This window comes from Orycteropus afer, unplaced genomic scaffold (assembly GCF_000298275.1).
Source record: "Orycteropus afer afer isolate SDZICR_OR568_19922 unplaced genomic scaffold, OryAfe1.0 scaffold00097, whole genome shotgun sequence".
NCBI lineage: Eukaryota > Metazoa > Chordata > Mammalia > Tubulidentata > Orycteropodidae > Orycteropus > Orycteropus afer.
In genome coordinates, this window is record NW_006921684.1 from 4,777,211 (window position 1) to 4,802,402 (window position 25,192).

Sequence of the window (25,192 nt, forward strand, 5' to 3'; positions counted from 1 at the left end):
CTTGGGTTTCCGAGGCAGTATCACTACAGAAGTAGGATTGCCCAACTTTCCTTCTGAGGAGTGGCTGGTGGGTTTGAACTGCCAACCTTCTGGTTAGCAGTCAAGTGCCTTAGGCACTATGCTACCAGAGCTCCTAGTATATATATAGGGTACATAAAATATACATATATAGTATGGATTAAAAAAAATTAAAGAAACACTTCCAGACACACTAAAACATCTTTAACAAAATAATACAGGAATAACAATAATGTTTTGATGCACATCACAAAATAGCACCCATATGTTATTACAAACCACTGTATGTACCTCAGGGTGGTAGCATTCTGGTGGCTGTGGCCTGTTACTAACATGGCAGCTGGACAAGATCTATGAGATGCTCAGGCTGGCAGAGCTGCATGCCCCAGGCCCGGTGGACCTGCTGCAGTGCACAACCAAGCCCACCTGTGCTGCATGGCCTTGCGGTGCAAGTGCTTCCACATGCAGACCTTCTACAGTCGAGGGCCCCAGCCTGAACCTCAGATACTGTGAAGCAAGATGTGACTAGCCAGCACTGAAGACTGAAGAGAGAAACCTGGGCTGGGTTCAAATTTCCTTCTGCCACTGACTGACTAGCTGCCTCCCCTGAAGGGAGTTCTTGTCTTTGTTCACTCTCTGTCTGCAAGGCCTGGCACTCAGTATATATCACTTTCCTTTCTCCTGCCTTATCAGTTTACAGGGGATTGCTGCCTGAGGGAGTGAATTAGAACTGGGAGGTAGAAACTGACAGATTTAGATATTGAGGTTGTTTTTAATAGAACTCTGGTAGTAATTCATTTAATTATCCAGGAATTATTATTGGGTGATTTATGGGTTAGTTTGTAATTAGAGATTGTATGTAATTTGCACATTAGTAACATGGGAAGTGCCAGTATATTGATCTAGGGATTTGTCTGTCATTTAAATAGAAACCTTTAGGATGTTGGTAATCTATACCTTCTTTAAGGTATACAAAATTTTTTGACTTGGGCTGTAAAAATAGATCCTGCTGGTAGAGAAGGAGGAATTAATTTTGAAATTTTAAATTATGACTATGGCCAAGCCCCTGCCTTTTTATTGTGCCTGCTTCTCAGTATTCTACAATTTTATCTTAATTCACCTCAAAACTGTTTATGCAATTTTCCCAAGGGAAGTACTCAAAATGGTCAAGGGCAGCAAACAAATTAGAGCTAAAGCAAAGAAAGACATGGTGGAAGAGAATCTTTAGTGCAAAGCGCTGTTTTTCCAGATTTTGTAAAGGTACACCCTTCTCTGTTTCCTACACCTACCGGTAGAAGTTAATATTTTAGGTGTAACCTTGCTGATACAAATAATGAATAATGAGCTCTACAGCAAGAAACTTGAGCTCATTTGCTGAAAAGTCACTGGAAAAGTTCAGACAGATCTTTTATATTTTGCAATGCGTCAAAGAAAAAATTTATTAAGTATTTTCCAAAGCACAATAGCTGTATGGTAAGTCGAGAAGACTTAAGTCATTGGGAGCTGAAGTCAGAGTTTGGATTACTAAGGCAGTGAGTCTGATAAAACAGATTATGCTTTTTAAAAAGTAACAAAAATATAAATGAAATTTATTAAAAGGAGTCATGATTGTTATTGCAAAGAACAAATTAAAAAAAAGCAAACCAAAAACATAAATAAACAAGAGATTCTATAGTTATGAAATTTATGGCAGGATTGTATTTACCTTCTTTTAATGAAAAATTTTTAAAGGAGAAATTTAAATATAAACAAAAAACAGAAGAGTATAATGAATCACATATACTTATCACCCAGCTTATCACCTATCTTTTATCAACTCATGAGCAATCTTGCTTCATCTATATCTTCATATGCTTCCTTTACCACATTATTTTGATGCAAATCCTAGTTATCAATAATTCAGTAGCTGTATCTTTAATGATACAGAGTCATTAAAAATTTTTGAAGGTAAAAATTAATATTTTCTTAATATCATAAAAAAATCTGTTGTTGTTGTTAGGTGCCATCGAGTCGTCTCCAACTCATAGCGACCCTATGTACAGCAGAACAAAACACCACCCAGTCCTTAGCCAGCTCCATGATTCTTGCTATACTTGAGCCCATCGTCACAGCCACTGTGTCAATCCATCTCCATGAGGGCCTTCCCCTCTTTCACTGATCCTCCCCCTTACCAACCATGACATCCATCTCCAGGGAATGGTCCTTTCTGACAACATGACCAAAGTAGGTGAAATGAAGTCTGGCCATTCTTGCTTCCAAGGAGCATTTCGGCTACACTTACTCCAGTACAGATCTGTTACTTCTTTTAGCAGTCCATGGTACTTTCAGTATTCTTTGCCAACATCACAACTCAAAAGCATCAATTCTCCTTGTCTTCCTTTTTCATTGTCCAGCTGTCATATGCATGTGAGATGATTGAAAATACCATGGCTTGTGTCAGGCGCACCTTAGTCCTCAAGGAGACATCTTTGCTCTTCATCGCTTGAAAGAGGTCCTTTGTAGCTGATTTGCCCAGTGCTGTACATTGTCTGATGTCCTGACTGCTGCTTCCTTTGGCATCGATTGTAGAACCAAGTAATGTGAAGTCTTTCACAATTTCAATCTTTTCTCCATTTATCATAATGTGGCTTATAGGACCAGTTGTGAGGACTTTTGTTTTCTTTATATTGATATGTAATCCACACTACAGACTGTATTCTTCAATCTTCATCAGTAAGTACTTCAAGTCATCCTTTTTTAAAAAAATAAAAATTCTAGACAATGTTAAAATTTTCAATTATTTCATAAATGTCATTCTTTTAATAGTTTATTTGAATCCAGATTCAAACAAGGCCTATCTTTACAGTTTACTAATATCTTTAATCATTCTTAAGTCTCTTTTAATCTTTAGATTCCCATATGGCATAACTTTTAAAAGGAATGTCCACTGTTCTTTTTAAAAGCAATATGAACTTATTTTAGAAAATGTGGCATATTCAAAATAGTGAAAGAAGAGAAATACAGGAAAAACAAATTATATTCCTTAAAATCTAACAATCTTTGCCTACTAGTTGAATAAAAATTTTGTAAAGAGATAGTTTTTTGGTCTGATTACTCAAAGACTTGACAGCAATGTCAAGTACAAACAACCTAGGCTAGGTTGTTACCCAAATTTAACTATATATTCTTTAACAGAAGCCTTCAGAAAACCAAAAAACTTTCTTGAGAATGATATAATATGGACTTTGGATAAGAACTATGTATAACGACTGTACATTGACTTAAAATGAACACATATCCAAGGTATGAAAGATATAAAATTTTGATATTGGATGTCATGGTAGTTAAGTTTGTGTGTCAACTTGGCTGGACCTGGATGAGTGGCTGGGCAGCTGGATGCAGTTATTCCCCACGGCGAAACTGGCAATCAATTCCATGGCAGAATCTACTGGAGCAGCTGAGTAGTTGCTTTAGGCATGTGGGCTGCTTCCAGTATACAAAAAGCAGCATTGACGAAGGTCTCCAAATTTTTGGCATGCTTGAACCCTGCATGTAGCCAAGTCTTCATTCAGTAGCCTGCCATGCTCTGCCAGTCTTGGCACTATTTGTGAACTTGAATCAATGGCCTGCCATGTGGTTTGGTAACATTGGGACTGTGTCTTTTTACTTGTCGACCTTGAGTTTGTCAGCCTCAGTAGCCAGTAGCTGCCTGAGTGAAGAAAGCTTCTAGCTTCAGTGGGCCGGGAAGAAGAGGTAGAGCTGAAGCCCAAGGTCAAAGGGCTTTCATCCAACCCCTAGACCCTGGCACTTTGAATTCAGACTTCTAGCCTCCAAAATTGTAAGAGAATAAACTCCTGTTTGTTCAAGTCATCCCATTTGTGGCATTTCTCTTAGAGCGGCACTAGCAAACCAAAACACATGTGATTACGAAAGGAGGCCAGCCTGATCTGGCCTAAATTATTCTTGTTTGGTTTCTATTCATCCTCTTCTGTGTCCCCTGCTGGTCTCAAATGGAATGGTTCATTTCACTGTGGTAGGGTATTTACTGTTAGCCTCTGCGGACTTAGAGTTCACTTCATGAGCAGTTTGTCAGAGTATTACTAAGGGGGCCTTAATTCCTTTAATATACTGCTTTGCATAATTCCTACCACTTACCAGTTAGATAGTTGGAGGAACAGTCACGCTTTCTATTTAAGAGACCTAACTATAGCTGAAGTAGTATGTGTTCTGGCCTAAATGCATCACTTTCTGTTCTCTGCTACAGTGCAGTTATGGGTAGGATGTTATGAGCTACTTTATACTAAGAAGAACTACTTCTTAATAGAGGTTCAAGTTGAAACTGGGTGAATACATGTAACCCTCCAATATGATTCCTCCATCATCCTCATGATGCAGAACCTCAGTGAATATTTCTCTTTAACCATTTTGTGTCTAATATAATCCAATTATATTTTAGTATCCAAAGACATTCATATTTATCATTTTGGTGAATGTCCTTACGATCTTTTCAGGAGATTTTTGTTGTTGCAAAATAGTTATCATCATACTGTATGTCCATGTTTATCCATCCATCTATATAATTTTGTATCCTTTTTACAATTAGTATTTTAATTAGTATTTTTTCTTGTGAAATAAGTTGATGGTGGTTTCTTGTTGGCATACAAGAAAAGTGACAACAATTGGGCAAAATGTTTATGTTCTGAAGTTATTTTCTATAGGAAAGTAATTTCTTTATAGGAAAATAACTTTAGGGAAATATTTTTTAAAAACTTTAAAATGTTTAAGGTCACATGAAGATCTTCTTAAACTGCAAATTCTGATTCAGTACCTCTTGGGTGGAGTCTCAGATGAGATACTGTATTTCTAATACTCTGACAGGTGATGCTAATGACACTAGTCTTATGGCCACACTTAAGGTGACAAGGCTTTAGGTAAAGTCTTTTAAGTTCTATAATTGATTAAACATCAGAAAAAGCCTAATATTCTTTTAAAAGCCCAACAGGCTGACATAATAGTGGAGGCAGTGTCTCCAGACTTCAGCAAGATGATTAACAAATTCTTGAGATTCTTTTTGGAATAATGGAGGTGGTACGATGAGTGAAACAGATGTGGTAGAAGGGAGTGGGTAGGAGAATTCATAAATGCTTGATAGACCAAAAGCAAATAATTTTATTAGTGCAATTATGCCTCTAAAGAGAAGTTTCTAGCTCACTGAAGGCCTCTATCTTTGATTTTATGCAGTTCAATAGTTTCCATTTGGGCAAGTTATTCTAATAAAATCTGCAGATAGAATGAGCTGGGAGGGAACCCAAGACATTAAATGATAATCGATGAGCAACTGCACTATAAAGCACAAAGTATGATTCAAATAGTTAGTGCTATTTTAGCTCTGGTAGCATAGTGGCTAAGACACTTGCCTGCTAACCAGACGGCTGGCGGTTCAAACCCACCAGTCACTCCTCGGAAGGAAGGTTGGGCAATCCTACTTCCGTAGTGATAACTGCCTCGGGAACCCAAGGAGGGGTCGCTATGAGTCGGGGCCAACTTGACGGCACATAACAACAACAACAACAACAATGACAAAATATACCCCAATGACTTTGGAAAGACTAAACTGCCATGAAAAGTATAGTGGAGAAAATGCAGGTCTCTCAATACTTCAAAATACAGCAGGATGATATATGTAGAAAGAGCACAGTAAGGGGACCTGGGCTCTTTTGGCGCCAGCCTGGCAATATCTAGCTGTGCAACTAGTAGCAAATCATTTTCCCTTTCTGGGCCTCAAGTTTCTTAAGTGGCCCTAATGTTTCATAATTCAATAAGCATTGATGAATGAAGTATGGCTTCACCACAATTCATGTGACAAATAATGGAGAGTTTCAGTTAACAGGACTCTGATTGAGTCAATAAGTATGTTTTGTGCTTTTGCTAAGAGCTGACTAGCAGATAACCTGAGGAGAATGTGGGTCAGAACTGTGATATAGATACCAGAAATGTTAGCACGATCTTGGAATTCATATGCTGTAGTGAGAGTTGAAACACAAGATAGTCCCACCTTAACCTGCTCTGAGCCAACCATTCCTAGAACTGTGCTTTGGTTTTGTACAGTATGCTTTTAAAGGCACACAAAAAGCCTGTGTCCAGAGGATAGTGAGAGAATTAGAGATTATCATCTGAAGAAAAGCTGAAGAAATAAAATATTTGGTAATGATATATATGTGTGTACATGTGTATGTGTTCACATGTGTGCACACATGTTTGTAGAAAAGAGGACAGATTGTGTGTTTTATACTTGTTCAAACTGTTAAAAGATCAGAACAGGAAGGACTGGATTTGTTCTGTGTGAAACCAGAGAATTATACTAAAATCTGGTGGTTAGAACCATAAGGAGAATAATTACATGTTCACATAAGCAGCAATCTACAGCAGTTTATAGACTGCAAAAATGGACTGGCTACTAAGGAGACAGTAAATTCCCTGCCTTTGTGGACATTTAATTAGAGTCTAGGAATGCTGTGGAGGAAGTTGATGCATTGGATTGGCCATATTCTTCTCCATTTTTTTGTTTGTTTGTGTGAATAAGTACCATGCTATTTTGCCATCCATGTGAGAGGTTTAATAGAAAAGATATATATTTTTTCACAATTTTAGCTCACTCTATTTAGTTGAAAGGGCAAAAGTGCCACAAACGTAGTCCATTAGCTTATTAAAATATTCTCTTAAAAATGATAAATGCTGGATTATTTTGCATAAGAAGTAACTCTTGGTTTTATGGAAATCCTTCCTGAGTAATTTTGTTGCTTGTTAGCTATAATCTGTTAAAATTCAACTAAGGCAATGAATATAAGAGAGAGGCATGTGCTGGGGAAAGTAGCAAGCAATGTTCCTTGAGAAGAATTTTCTAAAGATGAAGAATCCAAGGGCAGAATTTTCTTCTTACACATTGTAGAAAAAAGGCAGCAGTTGTTATGATTATGAGGAAAGAGAAGAAAATAATAAGAAACTAAGAAATTTCATATAATTTTCTTTTGCTGACAAAAATACATCCATTTTTTCACATGTAGTTATTTTTTATAGCATTGCATTGAAAATTGATGATTTTCTCAAAATACGTTTATTAAATGGGTAACCCCCCCATTAGGTCTATCCTATTTTGCAGTCTGATAATTAGGTTTGTTACTTTATAATACGTATCCCACCCACCAAACTCACTGCCATCAAGTGACCGTATCAGACAGAGTGGAACTGGTCCATAGGGCTTCCAAGCTTGTGAATCTTTAGTAGAGTAGACTGCTTCATCTTTCTTCCTCAAAGCAGCTGGTGAGTTCGAACTGCTGACCTTTTGGTTCACAGCCAAATGCTTTAACCACTATGCCACCAGAGCTTCTTTAAAATACATAAGAACATCTAATTCCTTTTAGTTTGCTTATTGCATAATCTCTTGCTAATTGTAAATTAATTCAATCTGCTTTAGGAAAAGAATGTGCGTACATTTAAAAAATAATCTAATACTCAATGGCCTGAAACAAAATAACTGATTCTAGACTAGGTTTCAGTATTGTTTTGTTTTTGTTTGAAATGCATCTAAGTTCATATAACATCTTTTATAATGTTATGTTAAATAGTATCATAAAATAACCATAGGTATTTTTCATTGATGTGTGTGCATTTGTGAAATATATATACAGAAGAATGTATTAAATGCATGTGTACACTCTAGAGCAGCACTGTCCAATACAACTTTCTGCAATGATGGAAATGTCCTTTATCTGTGCTGTCTAATCTGGAAGGCATTAGCCACATGTGGCTGCTGAGCATTTAAAATGTGCCTAGTGCAACAGGGAGCTCTGGTAGTATAGTGCCTAAGGCACTTGACTGCTAACCAGAAGGCTGGCAGTTCAAACCCACCAGCCACTCCTCGGAAGGAAGGTTGGACAATCTACTTCCGTAGTGGTACTGCCTCAGAAACCCAAGAAGGGGTCGCTATGAATTGGATTCGACTCGATGACAGTGAGTCAGTTTTTCAGTGCAACAGAGGAAAAAAAATCAGTATTTAGGAGTAAATCTACAAAAGTTGGGCAAGCCTTATACCATGAACACGGCAAAACCTCACTGAGAGAAACGAAAAACAAACCATAGGCTGGGATAAAAGTTTACAGCAGCATTATGTGTAATAGCTCAAAACTGGAAATAATACAAATGTCTATCAATAAGCTAACGGATCAACAAATTGTGATTTATCTTTACAATGGTATACTTCTCATAAATATAAGAAAATGAACTATTAAACATGGCTTTACTATTTAACTATTGATATATTCTCAAAATAGCTGTGCTGAGTAAAAGATGCTAAACCAAACCAAACTCCCTGCCGCGGAGTTGGTTCCGACTCATAGCAACCCTCCTTGGGTTTCTGAGGTGATATCACTATGGAAGTAGATTGCCCAACCTTCCTTCGAGGAGTGGCTGGTGGGTTTGAACCACCAGCCTTCTGGTGAGCAATCAAATGCCTTAGGCACTATGCCACCAGAGCTCCCAAAAGATGCTAGACAATAATAATAATAATAATAATAATAATAATGTACGTTTGGAAGTTAAAAGCCAATGAGGTGGCAGAGAAAGGGAAAGGAATGGAAAAAGGAGGAGGGGGAGGGGGGAGAGAAAGGAGGAGTGAGGGGGAGGGGAAGAGGGAGGAGGAGGAGAAGGAGAAGAATTTATGCTGCTAATTATAGGATTCAGACTAACATAGGAAATAGAAAGGACAAAGGAGTTAGGCAAAAATGGGGTTATTTACCAAGGTAGATTGCTGTCCCTTCTTGATATGGCCCAACAGTCATATCACTGGATGTTTGAATGATCCATAAAAGCCCAGAGACCAGAACATTTTGGCCCTACTGTCATGGTTAATTTTATATGTAGGCTAGAGTTTCCATGGGAGCTCTGGTGGCACAGTGCCTAAGGCATTTGATTGTTAATTAGAAGGCTGGCAGTTCAAACCCACCAGTCACTCCTTGGAAGGAAGGTTGGGCAATCTACTTCCGTAGTGATACCACCTTGGAAACCCAAGGAGGGGTAACTATGAGTCGGATCCGACTTGACGGCAGTGAGTTTGGTTTGGTTTTGGATAGTTCCCACTAGTCTAGTTGCTATCATGGAGTAGAGACACATGATTAAACCAGTTGGCCTTAGGTAGAGCAGATTATCTTCCACAGACTAATCTAATGTAATACAATCAATCATTCAGTTGATATCATACCAATGTAAGATGAATCCTAAACCCAATCATTTCTGAGTTATTACAATATCAGAATAGACAAGTGACAGACACAAAGGAAAACAGATGACATGTGAGGATCATCTACAAGCAAAGGAATGCCAAGGATCACTGGCAAACACCTAATCTAGAAGAGAGGCTCAACTAGGCCAAGATCCTGGTTGGAAGTTTTCGCCTCCAGAACTGTAAGAAAATACCTTTCTGTTCTTTAGGGCTGTGCCTTGGTGGTATTGTTGTTTCAGCAGCACTAAGTCACTAAGACAGAACGTTGTATTGTGCCTGGCAGACAGCAGGCACTCATTCACCTTTGTCGTTGTAGGTGCTGTAGAGTCAGTACCAACTCACGGCGACCCTGGTTACAACACAATGAAACTTGCTTGGTTGTACGCCATCTTCATAATCATTGCTATGCTTCAGACCAGTGTTGCAGACCACTGTGTCAATCCATTTCATTGAGGGTCTTCCACTTTTTTGCTCACCCTCTACTTTACCCAGCATACCTTCTCAAGGGATTGGTCCCTTCTAACAACATGACCAAAGTATGGGAGAAGAAATCTGGCCAGTCTCACTTCTAAGGAGCATTCTGACTGTACTTCCTACAAGACAGGTTTTAGTTCTGCTAGCAGCCCACCACGCATCTGCCACTTTGTCATCATACTGTGGCAGCTTGCACGTTGCTGTGACGCTGGAAGCTGTGACACTGAGAACCTGAGGAATAACATGAATTTTCAGTTCTTTAAAATTTTACCCTGTTCTCTGAAGCCACACCGACTCTATTTTTAGCTGTATGATTCTTTCTTAAATCATTCCTTCTTTAGTCTCTTTAACATTATACTATACTCTCTTCTACCTCTCTGTCTCCCTGTTTCAGCCTTCTTTTCTGTCTAGATTAGTTGTTATCCACAGAGTTATTGGCCCTCTTATTTTCGTCTTGATATTCTACTTTTGCATATGTATAATGTAAATACTCTCTTATATGTGAATGAGCCTCAAATCAGACTCTTCATCTTAAATTGTAGCTCCGTGTTTATTAGTGCTTACCGAGTTTAACTACCTGGATGTTTCAATGTTACCTCAAATTTGATATGTCTAAAACTAGACTTCCTATCTTCCTTTCTAAACCCTTTCTCCCTTGTTTACAAATCCATTATGGTACTATTCCGTCACTCAAAAAAAATTTTATTGAGCATGTATATATTAGAAACTAGGAAAAGAGGAGTAGGCAACACAAATAATAAACACTACTGTTATTCTTTTCTAGAGCTGCTGTTACAAAAATACTACATCTGGATGGTTTTAAAGGCCAGAAATTTTTGTCTCACAGTTTTGGAGGCTAGAAGTCCAGATCAGAGTATCAACCATATTGATTCTGTGTAAGGGCTTTGAGAGAGGGATTGTCCCATGCATCTCCTCTAGAATTCTCAAAATTCCTGAGCTTATACATAGATTCATTTGCCTCCCTCATCACGTGGTCATCCTCCTCTGTGTGTGTGTGTGTGTGTGTGTGTGTGTGACTCTGTTTCCTTTTCTGTTTTAGTCTTTTATAAAACATCAGTTTACAGAGCAAATTGGTTTTCCAGTCAACAATTCGTACACCTTTGGTTTTGTGACATTGATTGCAAGCCCCACCATGTAATAGCAGTTTTCTCACTTTCAACCTGTGCTTCCCCTTTCCATTCATCCTGTTTTCCTGTCTTCTCTGGCTTTCGGAGCTTTATCCCTGGGCAAATGCTGCCCTTTTGATGACATATGGTTGATTGTTCTAAGGACTGCGTACCTCCCTGATGTTATCATTCATTTTAAAGGCTGTCTGTTGTTTGGTTGAAAGTTGAACCAAGGGGGTGAGTTCAATTCCAGGCTTAAAGAGTATCTAAAGGCCATGGTGTCAGGGTTTCTATCTCTAACAGACCAGTTAGCCTGATCACTTCTATAATTTTGAGTTATAGCCTACATTTTTCTTCCTATCCATTCATCTCCTACCCAGTTCTCCTATTGGAATGTCTTTCAGAGTAGTCAGTAGTAATAGTTAGGCACCATCTAGTTCTGGTCTCAGGATCATGTAGGCTGAGGTTCCCTTGGTCCACTAGCCCTTTGGACTAATTGTTACCTTGTATCTTTGATTTTCTTCACTCTTTTTTGCCCTGGGTAGGGAGAGACCGATAATTTCACCTAATATGGTCACTCACAAGCTTTAAGACACCATTTATTACTCACCAAAGTAGGATGTAGAACATTGTGGATTATACTATGCCTGAACTTGGTATCCCCAGAGACTGTGGTCTGGTGCCCCAAGGCCCAGGGACTCATTACCTCAAGGTGTCTGGTTATAAGTAAGATGTTTTCATAACTTTGCCCCTGTGTGCTTTACTATATTCATGAATATATTTGCAGCACATATAAACAGAAATATCCTCTGTCAAACCCATATATATTTGTGGGTGTAGTCCCATTCACCTACCCACACATGTTCACCTTTTGTGTCTACCTACGTATCTACTCAAAAATTATTGTTATTACAATAACAACATCAAAGGCCAACCCTTTTATCTATATTCTATAATTTAGTGCCTAAGGCACTTGACTGCTAACCAGAAGGCTGGCGGTGCAAACCTACCAACCACTCCTCGGAAAGAAGGTTGGGCAGTCTACTTCCGTAGTGTTACTGCTTTGGAAACCCAAGGAGGGGTCGCTATGAGTTGGGTCCAACTCGATGGCACATAATAACAACAACAACATAATTTGATCAAAGGGCAGGCCTAGAAGACAAAGTATCATAATGAAATGTGCAAAGACCTGGAGTTAGAAAACCAAAAGGGAAGAACACACTCACCATTTCTCAAGCTGAAACAACTAGAAAAAAAAATTCAAGACTTGGATTGCAATATTGAAAGATTTTATGGGAAAAATATTGAATGACACAAGAAGCATCAAAAGAAAATAGAAGGAATACACAGAGTCACTGTATCAAAAAGAATTGTTTGACATTCAACCATTTCAGGAGGTTGTATATGATCAAACATTGAAGAAGAAGAAAAAATAAAAAAGATGCATTCAAGGCATTGGTGTAAAGCAAGTCTCCAGGAATTGAAAGAATACCAATTGAGATGTTTTAACAAATGGATGCAACTCTGGAAACTCTCACTTGTCTATGCCAGAAATTTGGTAGATTGCTACCTGGCCAACTAATTGGAAGAGATCCATATCTCATTCCAAAGAAAGGTGACCCAACAGAATGTGGAAATTATAGAATATCATTAATATTATACAAGTAAAATTTTGCAGATAATAATTAAAAAATAATTGTAGCAGTGTATTGACAAGGAACTACCAGAAATTCAAGATGGATTCAGATGAGAACATGGAATAGGGGATATCTTTGCTGATGTCAGGTATATCTTGGCTAAAAGCAGAGAATTAAAAAAAGATGTTTACCTATGTTATATTGAGTATGCAAAGACATTGAAGTGTGTGGATCATAAGAAATTATGGATAATATTGAGAAGAATGAGAATTTCAGCACACTTAATTATACTCATGAGGAGCCTATACATAGACCAAATCATGTGAATAGAACAAGGGAATACTGTATGGTTTTAAATCAGAGAGAGTGTGATTCATGGTTGTGTCCTTTCACTACTCAATCTAGATGCTGAGCAAAGAAGAACAGTGCATCAAGTTAGAGGAAGGCTCATTAACAATCTATGATATGCAGATGGCACAATCTTGCTTGCTAAACAAAAAGAAGACTTGAAGAACTTACTGATGAAGATCAAAGACTATATAGTCTTCAGTATGAATTGCACCTCAACATAAAGAAAACAAAACTCTTCACATCTGGACCAATAAACAAAGTCATGATGAACAGAGAAAAAATTGAGGTTATCAAGGATTTAATAATACTTGGATCCACAATCAATGTCCATGGAAGTAGCAGTCAAGAAATCAAACAATGTATTCCATTTGGCAATCTGCTGCAAAAAGACCTCTTTAAAGTGTTAAAAAGTAAAGATGCCACTCTGAGAACTAAGGTGCACTTGACCCAAGCCATGGTATTCTCAATCACCTCATATGCATGCAAAAGCTGGACAAAGAATAAAGAAGATTGAAGAAAGATTTATGCCTTTGAATTATGGTGTTGGTGAAGAATATTAAATATAATATGGACTGCCAGAAGAAAACATAACTCTGTCTTAGGAAAAGTACAGCCAGAATGCTCCTTAGAAAAGAAGATGGTGAGACTTATTCTCACTCACTTTAAAGAAGTTATCAAGAAGAACCAGAACCAGTCCCCAGAAAAGGACATCATACTTGCTAAAGTAAAGGGTCAGTAAAAAAGGGAAAAACCTTCAGTCAGATGGTTTGACACAGTGGCTCCAACAATGTGTTCAAACATCACAATGATTCTAAGGATGATGCAGGACTGAGAAGTGTACATATTCTGTACATAGGGTCTGTAGTACATAGGGTCGGTATCCTCAAGAACAACAAAAATTACTCCATATTAGCCTAACAAAAAAATCTGTTGTTTCCAAACAGGATCACATTCACAAATACAACAAATACAGGAGTTAGGACTTCAACATATCTTTTTGGAGGCAACAGTTCAATCCATAATAGCTCCCACCCTTGTTGTGGTTGTTAGCTGCCATTGAGTCAGCTTGCTACTCATGGTGACTCCACGCACAACAGAATGAAATACTGCCCTGTCCTACTCATCATCATGATAGGTTACGGATCAGACTGTTGTGGTCCATAGGGTTTTCATTGGCTGATTTTTTGGAAATAGATCACCAACAGGCTTTTCTTCTTGGTCTTAGTCTGGAATTACAGCCTAGGAGTTTACATCCTATAATACTCTATCTCCTATTCCACCTGCACTCTGTCATTTGGTCTTACAAGGGAATCATTTTTGACTCCTTCTTCTTCTTTGGGTTTTCTCAAGCCAATCTAATAATCTAGTTTTATTATTATTATTATTTTATATCTCTCTCTCCTTTTTAAAGTTCATTTCTCTTGTCAATTACCTAATTCAGGGATGCATTCAAGATTAGCAAATATAAGCTATTATATCTTTTAAATTTTTTATTTCTAATTATACCCATTCTGGTGGTGCTCAGTACCCCACTAGCCTAGAGCACTGGTGTTTTCTAGTTAGTGCCTCATGTTTTCTGCTTCAGAACCTTTGACTAGACTGTTCTCTTGACCTGGAAGACCTTACTTCTGACTTCTACCCAAATAAATCTCACTAACTTTTCTAAGTTGAAGTTCAACTGTCACTCCTTGACATCCTTCTGAGAACTCTTTACTGATTCTCCATCCTTCACTCCAAATAATCTTTCTATTTAAAAGGGCACAGTTTGTTTTCAAGGACTTGTAGTTCTGACCCAATGCTAATTCTGTTGTTGTTTTATTGGGTATGTATGTTATTCACCTTTACTAGAGTATGAGCTACTTAAGGGCAGTTTCTGATTCTGATTTACTTCTCTATGGTGTAGCACTAAACACATTGCCTCACCTTTAATAGTCTTCTAATAAATACCAGTTAAATTTCACTCTAGCAGAGTGACCGGGTACAATATTCAGCAAATACGTCCCATTTAGAAAATATTCAACATCCACCAAATGACTCCTCTTTCATTATACTGTGGAGCATCCAGGAATTGTCTAATGTCTCTGTGTGTGGAAAGGTCTAGGGAGGGCTTATGGTCGGAGCAAAATGGCATTATCAGCCTTGGGCACTCTTCTGCAACACATCTCAGAATTGCTTCCAAATTATTTTTACTAGTTAGGAATCTGAAATTTCCTTCTTTGGAAACTCCAATTTTGATACTTAAAAACTACTGGCATGCACTTTTATTTTAAATAACACTGCTTTTCCTTTGATTCAATGCTTCATAAAGTGTTAAATATAGAATTATAAATATAAATAAGTTATGTAAGTTTCAGTTTCCCATTCAATAACAATGTTGCTCTGTGTTTGGTTGCTTTGATGCCAGCCACATATTAACTACATATTAGTCACCTATGATTGAATTAGAATGAGGTTCTCTTCCTCAAGTTGCTACTGATGATGACTTGTTACAAAGATATATCAATGGCCTTAACTTTACTACATTTAAAGATAAAAATTAATAACAAATTACCCAGCTATAGATTTATTTTTATCTTTGAAAATCAGAACTGGAATTTCAGTAATGAAGTTTACCAAATTTACTGTAATATTTTATAATGTAATTTTGCATATATTATACTAAAACTAAAAATCTATTACTGATTTGTAAGAAAAAAAAAAAGAACAAGAAGAATACGTCTAGTATGAGACATATTAAATTGATATTTGAAAAGGGCAAGATAAAATGTAACCTATACTTTACATGGCAGTTTTAGAAAAAAACATAAAAGAATTTGCATTTAGAAACTTCCAAATACTTTTGTAAGCATACAAAAAACAACTACTGGTTAGGAGGGGGAAAAAGTATGGATTTATCCTTGTTTTGCAGTGAATTACTTAATATAAACTTTTTAGCCCTTATAGCTTTTTAAAAAGACTAACCCTTTTAGTCTTTGCAACATCCACCAAATAACTGGGTGAGACTATGCAAATGAGGTGTTTGTGGGTAGTTTACTAATGAAGTAAATAAGGAGCATGGCAAGCTTGTGGAAGTGGGACCATGCAAGTAAGGTGTATGGAACATTAGCAAGGGGATTTGTCAGTTTTGCTATCCCACTATGCTTAAAAGAGAGCCAATTCCATACCAGAGGGGGGGGGGCTGACTACCACCAAGAAGTAGAGATAGTGGTGGAGCATACCCTTTGGACCTGGAGTCCCTGTGCTATGAACCTCCTAGATCCAAGAGACAGAGAGCTGTAACAATAGAGAAGACAAGATATGTCGAGAAACAGTGGCAGCAGAGGCAGCAGAGGAAACAAAAGCAAGAGACCAGTTTAAGAGGGTACAGTGGACTTCCCAGCTGGAGCTGAGTGCCTCTGGGCTGAAGCTTGCTGGTGAAGTAAGGTGCCTCTGGGCACTGATTGGCAGAGGTAAAGTGCTTGTAATACTTTCATGAGCAGGGCAGAATCCAAGAGGCCAAGGGCCAGAGAAAAACCTATGGAGATGGCTGAGAAGAGACTGTCCTGGTCAAAGAACTTCATCCTGAGTGTTTCTGAATATGAATTTTAACCTGTTACTTCCCTAATAAATCTACAATCATAAGTATTGTCTGTGAGTTCTGTGTGGCCATTGCAATGAATTTCTGAACCCAGAAGAGAAGTAGAGAGTGCTGTGGGAGGGATAGGTGGTGTCAGAACTAGTAAAAAGGTTAGAGGCTGGAGACATGTCTGACCTCCACCTCATAGGAATCAGCCTTGGGCTGATTATTATTCTCATTCCCTCTTGGGGAGTTAGAGGAGGTCAGACACCTCCGCCATGCTATTTTCACAATTCTGTTGAAATACAACTTTTTATAAATGACTGTAAAGGTAATTTTGTACAAATCATGCCCCTGAAGAACTTAGAATTAAGCCCATCCTCTGAGGGTTAAGTTATAAAATTAACCCAAAAGTGATCATGGGACTCATTTGAAAACTCTTCCTAAAGAGACCAAATAATATAGTAACTGTCTGAATATATTAAAATATTGAAAGGAAGAATATCTCAATTAAAGTAGATTTTGGACAGCAGTTGAAAAAAAAAATTCTAGTCATAAAGGCACATATCAGCAGTGTACTCAAGCATTTTCTAGGAAATAAAGGTGTCTTGACACAGAATAAAATCTGTCCACCCTGTGGGGTCTCTGTAACCTCTTTACTAGTGTAATTTATTAGACAACTTACAGTCATTGTTCTGTTTAGGTTCTCTTAATCCAACAGTGAACAAAACAAACACTAATCCATAGCTTCATAGCATTTACATACTTGTAGGGGACATGAAAACTGATTCTTCCAGATAACTCTGCATGTTTTGAACACAACTGCACCATGCAACCTCTTAGGCTATAAACTGATTTCTGTGTAGTTTGTGCATGAGAGCAAGAACCAGTTAGGTAATACAATAATCCTTGACAGCTGTATTTACCATTATAAAAGCTGCAATTTTTTGAGGTACTAACTGAGTTGATCCCAACCTTGGGCCAGCTGATCTCAAAGCCCATTAACTCTATATTATTCATCAACCCAATGAGTGATAATGATTGTGCCTTTATAACAGTAGATTTGGGAGACATAAGGAGTTGAGAGTTTTGTAAGAATGATTTAGCAATCTTTGTATTTTCTAAAATATAGGCATCCCTTTCTTTTCTCTTCTCCACAATCTTTTCTATCATTGCTGTAGTTCATTGTAAGTTTAGGTTCTTGAGTTCTTCAGTAAACAGATTTCCATTTTTAAAGGCTTTTCCTACGGTTGGGCTTTGGGTTATGCATCACCATAATCATAGAAAACTATGTACTAGGCATACTATTCTTCTAAGTGCCAAAACCAAAACCAAACTCACTGCCATAGAGTCGATTCTGACTCATAGTGACCTCCTTTGGGTTTCCAAGGCAGTAAATCTTTACAGAAGTAGATTGCGCAGTCTTCTTTCTGCAGAGTGGCTGGTGGGTTTGAACCACCAGCCTTCTGGTTAGCAGTCAAGTACATTAGGCACTATGCCATCAGAGCTCCTTCTTCTTCGTACAGGTAATCCTCAGTTTATAGTGAGGTTCCATTCTGATGATTCTGTTGTACGTCAATTCTGACATAAGCTGAATACCTCATTTTTTTTTGTTTCCATTATTATTGCCTTTTATCATCAGTATCTTTATGGATTCAATCCTTATTTATCTTTGTGGATTGGTGTGAGAAAGGTAACCTCAGCAAATTACATGCTGCAACGTTGTATATAAGTACATATTACTAATGATAAGATGGACAAAAAGTAAATAACAAACTGCATAATGTAAGTCCAATTTGTCATAACTTGAATACATCATAAATCGAGTATTACTTGTACTTTTATATATACTGATTTGTTTAATCCAAAACAGCTAACTCAGTGAGATAGAGGTGATCATTATCACTCTTTTGCAGTTGTATAAACTGAGCCATAGAAGATTTAATTGATTTAGCCCAGGTTACACAGCTGGTATGAAGGAGAGGCGAGATTTGAAGTCTGGCTTCTGCTCTTAAGCATTATGCTGCCCTGCCTTGTGTTTTTATATTGTTTCATGTAATTCTCATAACATTTCTGTAAACCAAGCATTATTGTCTCCATATTATGGATAGGAAAAGAGAAACTCCAAGAGATTAGAAAACTTTTCAAATGTAATGTAACTAACAAATGGTGAAAATGAGATTTGAACCAAAGTAAAATGTCATCCAAAACAATACAATTTAGCATTCTTGCTTATGTATCAGTCTCATGTGAATTAAGTCTATATGTCAATCCTTCCAAGTCCAATTATCTCTGGGTACTGATAAGATTAAGTGTCTGGACTTTGCAAGGCTGTGGTTCAGATGAAATTCATACTAATAATTTGAAGAATTGAGTACATCCTCAAATCAGCTTTTTAAATTTAGATTTTTTTTTTTTTTTTGTACACATGGATATTATTAGCAGTGAGACCATTTGGTGGCTATTTTAACTAGTTATTCTTCATAGCTGGGCATTAAGCTCTTTCGTTTTTCTACTGCTGAAAAGTGCTTGTAATATAAGATTTAAATATTAATTGTTTTAATTCCAGAACTATTTCTGTTTGTAAAAAGTTAGAAAACTGGACAAAACATAGAGAACAACTACTTTTGGACATTGGACAACGGGCAATGTGATCCAGGAGAGAAGGGAAACATGAAGTGAGTCCTCCATTGCCAACACTTTCTTTTTGGAGGCAATTTCTGGATTGTGTTGCAGGGACAGGAAATGCAAAGACAGCCTGACAATCACAATCTAGGAGGTAGAGATTGCAGTTTGAGGAGACGGAAGTGGCTAGACTTTGTGGGCAGAGTATCTGAGACATAGGAAATATGCAGACTGAGAAAGAGTTCTAGTAATTTGCATAGGGTACTCCTTGAGTCTTTGGCTCAAAATCAGTCTGCATATGAGTAGGAGGAACTTCACCCAGTTGGGAAAAAGTATCTTTTTCCCAAGAAAGAACTAAAATAAACCATTTACAATAGCATTCAAAACCATGAAATCCTTAGGGAAAAAATTATCAAAGTATGTACAAGAACTGTATACCAAAACCTACAAACACTGCTGAGAGAAATTAAAAGACACTTAAATAAATGCACAACTACATTGTGCTCATGCATCAGAAAATTCAATATTATTAAAACATCAATAGTCCCCAAAGTGATCTATGTATTCAATCTCAAATTTGCAGCAGGATTTTTTTTTTTGGTAGGAATGAATAACTTATTCTAAAATATTTATAGAAATGCATGATTCTAGAATACTGTAATCAAAACAACTTCTTGAAAAAAGAATAAAATTGGTGGACTTACACTAACTGATTTCAAGACCTAGCATAAGCTGCAGTAATCAAAATAGTGTAGTACTGGCATGACAATGGATGTATAGATCAATGGAACAGGAAAGAAAACCCAAAAGTAGACATAACTTTATGGTCAACTTATTTTTTCACAAAGATATCAAAGCAATTTGAAAAATGTAGCTGGAACAATTATTGTTGTTGTTGTTATGTGCCGTCGAATCAGACCCAACTCGTAGTGACCCGTCCTTGGTTTCTGAAGCAGTATCACTACAGAAGTAGATTGCCCAACCTTCCTTCCGAGGAGTGGCTGGTGGGTTTGAACCCTTGCCTTCTGGTTAGTAGTCAAATGCCTTAGGCATGATACTATCAGATACCTATAAAAGAACATCAACCCTTACCTCACATTAGCCACAAAAAGTAGTTGGAAGTAGATCATAGTCTTTAACATAAAAACTTATACTATAAAACTTCTAGAAAAAAAAAAAGAGATAGAAAATCTTATGACCTTGCAATTGGCAAAAATGTCTGAGAGAGGAAACAAAATATCATAAACCATAAAAAAATATATGATAAATCAGACTTCACAACAACAACAAAAAACTGCTGTCCTTCGAAAGAAATCACTAAGAAAACGAAAAGGCAAGCCACTGGGGAAAAATATTCACAGTATCCATCCCTTACAAAGTGCTTGTATCTATAACATATGTATGATATTTATCATTCAATAATAAAACACAAACAATACAATTTTTAAATGCATAATGTGGATGAACTTGGAGGATGTTATGCTGAGTGCAATGAGTCAATTACAGAAGGACAAATATCTTGTCTGAGTCCACTATAGTAAAAAGTCAAGGAAAGGTTTACATATGGAAGGAAATTTCTTTGTTGGGTACCAGGGATAGGATGGGAGGAAAGGGGAGGAAAAAGTGTTAGATTGGTAGGAGACAAGTATTGATTCTGGTGAAGGGGAGGCAATACACCAAGGCACAAGAGGTACAGGCAACAAAACCAAAGAAGAAACCAAACTCACTGCCATTGAGTTGACTCTGACTCACAGCTACTTCCACTGGGTTCCTGAAGCTGTACATCTTTATGGAAGTAGATTGCCCCATCTTCCTTCTGCTGAGCAGGTGGTGACTTTGAACCACTGACTTTCTGGTTAGCAGCCAAATGCTAAGACAACAAAGGTAAATACTTTTGCACATAAAATATTACATTATCAGCAATGACAGATACTAATCTATGGGTGGATATATAGGTTGTTCTTGTTGTTAGAGACCATCAAGTCAGCTCTGACTCACAGCAAGCCTATGAACAATAGAACCAAACACTGCCTGGTCCAGCGTCATCCTCACAATCCTTGGTATGTTTGAGCCCATCATTACAGCCACTGTGTCAATGCATCTCATTGCGGGTCCTCCCCTTCTTCACTGACCCTCTACTTTACCCAGCATGATATCCTTCTCCAGGGAATGGTCCCTTCTGACAACATGAATAAAGTAAGTGAGATGAAGTCTGGTTATTCTCCCTTCTAAGGAGGATTCTGGCTGCACTTTGCCCAGGACAGATTTGTTCACTTTTCTGGCAGTCCATGGTGTTCTCAGTGTTCTTCGCCAACACCACAATTCAAAGGCATCCACTCTTCTTTGATCTCCCTTATTCATTATCCAGTCTTCACATATGAGGGCATTGAAAATATCCAAGCTATGGCTTGGGTAAGGTGCACTTTAGTCTTCAAAGTGACATCTTTGCAGCTTAACACTTTAAAAAGGTCTTTGCCCAGATTTGCCCAGAACAACATGATGTCTAATTTCCTGCCTACTTCCACGTTGTTCCAAGTTGTTCCATGGACAACTTCCATCTTTTCTCCATTTATCATGATTTTGCTTATTGGTCCAGTTGTGAGGATTTTCATTTTCTTTATGTTGAGGTTTATCCATACTGAATACTGTAGTCTTTGATCTTCATCAGCAAGTAATTCAAGTCATCATTACTGTCAGAAAGCAAGATTGTCATCTGCATAATGCAGGTTGTTAATGGCTCTTCCTCCAATCTTGATGCCACATTCTTCTTCATATAGTCCAGCTTCTTGGATTAGTTGTTCAGCATACAGACCAAATAAGTATGATGATAGGATATAATTCTGACACACACCCTTCCTGACTTTAAGCCAGGCAGTTCACCTTTGTTCTGTTGGAACGACAGCCTCTTTGTCTACGTACAGGTTCCTCATGAGAACAATTAAGCATTCTGGAATTCCCATTCTTTGCAATGTTATCCATAACTTGTTATGACCCACACAGTCGAATGCCTTTGCATAATCAATAAAACACAGGTAGAGATCTTTATGGTATTCTTTGCTTTCAGCTAAAATCCATTTAACACCAACAATGATATCCCTCATCCAATGTCCTCTTCTGAATCAAGGTTGCTTTTTGGAAGTTCCCTGTCAAAATACTGCTGCAACCATTTTGAGTTATCTTCAGCAAGATTTTACTTGCATGTGATATTAATTATATATATAAACCAACTCATAGCAACTCCCATTGGGTTTCCAAGGTGGTAAATGTTTACAAAAGTACATTGCATCATCTTCCTTCTGCAGAGCAGCCGATGATTTTGAACTACCAACCTTCTGATTATCAGTCAAATACCTTAGGCACTGTGCCACAAGAGCTCCCTGATATTGATACTGTTTGATAATTTCCACATACTGTGGAATTGGCATATACATCATACTTTGGAATGGGCATATATGTCGATACGGAGGTAGATGATACATAGTATGGGTAGGCAAAGGGAATATACCCATGATCATATATAAGTTTGGCAGGCAATATTTCTCCATATGTGTTTGTATGTGCTATAAGAATGTCTCTCTATATAATAGAGCTAATGGGGCAAAGTTATGATAACTTCTTAGCCACAGCCAAACACCTTGAGGGAGTAAGTTGCTGGGCCTGCAGACTTAGGACCATGGTCACAGGGGACATCAAGCTCAATTGGCATAACATACTACACAAAAACAGTGTTCTATATTCTACTTTGGTGAGTAGCGACTGGGGTTTTAAAAGCTTGCGAGCGGCCATGTAAGATGTAACAATTGGTCTCTCCTCATCTGGAGCAAAGAAGAATGAAGAAAATAAAAGATGCATGGAAACAATTAGTCCAAGGGATTAGTGGACCATGTGAACCTCAGCCTTTATGTCCCTGAGACCACTGGCTCCATTAGGAAAGGGATCAGTATAGGAGATTCTGGATGGAGTGGGAGAAAAATGTGGAAACTCAAAATCATGAAAAAAGATCAGGCTTTCTGGTCTGCTAAAGATTCGTGAAACCCCTGAGATTATGGGCCCTAGTCAACTTCAGGCCTGTAATTGGACTAACTCCTGTGGCTTCTAGCCAGACAATGGACAGGCCTCTAAGGTGAATATTTATGCCAGATTGTTACACTCCTTAGAACAATCAACCATAGGAGATCAGAAGGCCAGCATTTGCACTAGGAGATAGCTCAGAGGGCAGGAATGCATAGGAAAGAAGCCCACAGGAAAAAGGTAACCACATGGAGAGATTGGGAAGAGAGGTGTTACATTACAGGGATTGCAATCAATGTTATGAAACAAAATGTATATGAACTGTTGCATGGAAAATGAATTTGCTCTGTAAACTTTCACCCAAATCACAATTTTGAAAATGTAATAGAAACTTCATAAAAAATATCTGAATGGCCAAAAATTACATGATTGTTGTTAGGTGCTGTCAAGTCAGCTCCCTCCAACTCACAGCAACCTTATGCAGAATTAGATGAAATCTTGCCTGGTCCTGCACCTTCCTCACAATTGTTTCTATGTTTCAGCCCATTGTTGCAGTCACTGTGCCAATTTATCTCCTTGAGGGTCTTCCTCTTTTTTGGTGACTGTCTACTAAGTATGACGTCCTTCTCCAGGGATTGGTCCTTCCTAATAACACGTCCAAAGTACGTGAAACCAAGTCTTACCATCCTCACTTCTAAGCAGCATTCTGGCTGTACTTCCTCCAAGACAGATTTGTTCATTCTTCCAGCAGTCCATAGCAAATTCAATATTCTTTGCCAACACACAATTCAAATGTATCAACTCTTCTTCAATCTTCCTGTTTCATTGTCCAGCCTTCCCATGCATACAAGGCATTTGAAAATACCATGGCTTGGGGCAAGCGCACCTTAATCCTCGAAGTGTCATCCTTACATTTGAACACTTTAAAGAGGTCTTTTACTGTAGATTTGCCCAATGCTATATGTCATTTGATTTCTTGACTGCTGCTTGCATTGGCATTGATTGTTGATCCAAGTAAAACATAATTGTTGACAACTTCAATATTTTCTGCATTTATCATGATGTTGCTTATTGGTCCAGCTGTGAGAGTTTTGTTTTCTTTGTGTTGAGGTGGAATCCATACCGAAGGCTGTGTAGTCTTTTATCTTCATCTGTAAGTGCTTCAAGTCCTCTTCATTTTCATCAGGAGAAGTTTGTGTCATCTGCATATTGCATGTTGTTAATGATTCTTCCGGCAGTACTGATGTCACGTTCTTTTTCATATAGTCCGGCTTTTCAGATAATTTGCTTAGTATACAGACTGAATAAGTATGGTGAAAGAATACAATCCTGACACAGACATTTTTCCATTTTAAACCATGCAATTTTCCCTTGTTCTAACAATCCTCTTTGTATCTATATGCAAGTTCCACATGAGCACAAGTAAATGTTTTAGAAATTCTGTTTTTCACAATGTCATTCACAGCTTGTTATCCATAGTCAATAAAACACAGGTAAACATCTTTCTGATATTCTCTTCTTTCAGCCAAGATCTATCTGACATCAGTTGTGATTTCCCTTATTCCATGTTCTCTTCTGAATCCAACTTAAATTTCTGGCAGTTCCGTCGGTATAGCTGCAGCCACTGTTGAACTATCTTCAGCAAAATTTTGCTTGCATGTGACATAAATTGTATTGTTCAATAGTTTCCTCAGGTCACCTTGCTTTTGAATGAGCACTAACATGGATTTCTTTCCAATCAGTTGGTTTGGTAGTTGTCTCCCAAATTCTTTACAAAGGTGAGTAAGCCCTCCTGGTATAGCATGTAGCATGTTTGTTGAAACATCTCATCAATGCCTGGAGGCTTGTTTTTTTTTTTGTTTGTTTTTTTACCAATGCCTTCAGTGTAGCCTGGACTTCTTCCTTCAATATTATCAGTTCTTGATCATATGTTACCTCCTGGAATAGTTGAATGGCAACCAATTCTATTACGTACAGTGACTGTGTATTCCTTCCATCTTCTTTTAATGCTTGCTGTTGTTATGTGCTGTCGAGTGGAACCCAACTCAAAGTGACCCCTCTTGGGTTTCCAAGGCAGTATCACTACGGAAGTAGATTGCCCCATCTTCCTTCCGAGGAGTGGCTGGTGGGTTTGAAC